The following is a 600-nucleotide window of genomic DNA, read 5'->3' on the forward strand; positions in this document are numbered from 1 at the left end:
ACAAATGCAACTGGGTTTGGTTAAACAATCAAAAATCGGCTACAATAGTAGTCAAATCAATACATCATTTTGGTTGACTAATAAAAATACTTTTAAGTCTTCTCTAATAAAACCAGAAACTTGCACATGATTCTTACTCGAATGGCCCAATTAATTGCCCTCATTTTTTTCTCTTATCCATTGGGACACAACTTGTTTGTTTATTTGTTTTTAAATTACAGATCCAATTGGGTGGGTTGCATTGATTTTACGATTTTCCCATTAAGTTCTCCATATGTTTAATGATTTAAAATGCCTTCCTGATATCACTTCAGTTTTGGAAATGCAGCTCCTAATATAGTGCGACACCTCTGTGAAAATCATAGGCTAAATAGTGAAGGAAAGAGAAATGCTAAATGTGTATATAAAAATAGGTGCTACAATAAAATATTTGTATATTTCATCAATAAGTTATTTTGACTAATCAATTATGGATCATATAGCTCTGTAATTTAATGATTTGTCCACATCTATGGTGATCCTTTTGCAGATCACAATACTTTTGTTTTTAATTCAAATGTCCAGAATGCATACAAACACATCCTTTAAAAAGGAAGGAAA

Source organism: Martes martes (genome assembly GCF_963455335.1).
Source record: "Martes martes genome assembly, chromosome: 3".
In the NCBI taxonomy this organism is placed as follows: Eukaryota; Metazoa; Chordata; class Mammalia; order Carnivora; family Mustelidae; genus Martes; species Martes martes.